Below are 524 nucleotides of genomic sequence, written 5' to 3' on the forward strand. Positions count from 1 at the left end.
AATTATGGGATAAAGATATATTTTTCTATGTGTTAAAAAATTAACTTTAAACTGTAATAAAATTGAATCGTTAAATATATCTATCCCTATTTTAAAATCCCTGTTAAAAATGTTCACTTAATATTGTAATATGTAAAGCACATTAGACAAAACTACCCAAAAGTAATCAAACTTTATGTTTCATTAAGTTGGTCAGCTTGCTTTCAATATATAAAATTTGCATAGTGTCAAACAAATATTGACTCTCTCATATGTCATGTAATATATCAGTGATCACGAATTAAATTAGGTTATTAATTATTTACCGTTATTAATTGTCATCAATAATTAACGAAATTTGTGGATGTATTTTATTCTTTTTTTATGAGTGTTTTGCATACGTGGCAGAAGCTACTACCAATCAGGAAACAGGAGTCTTGATAGGCGTGGCTTCGAACACGTACACTTGTCTGTCGTTCGGTCGCCATAATTCTTAGGAAGAAATTGTCGTGCGTGTATTCTTGTCGTGATTATATGAAGGCAAA

Source organism: Habropoda laboriosa, unplaced genomic scaffold (genome assembly GCF_001263275.1).
Source record: "Habropoda laboriosa isolate 0110345459 unplaced genomic scaffold, ASM126327v1 scaffold106, whole genome shotgun sequence".
Lineage (NCBI taxonomy): Eukaryota > Metazoa > Arthropoda > Insecta > Hymenoptera > Apidae > Habropoda > Habropoda laboriosa.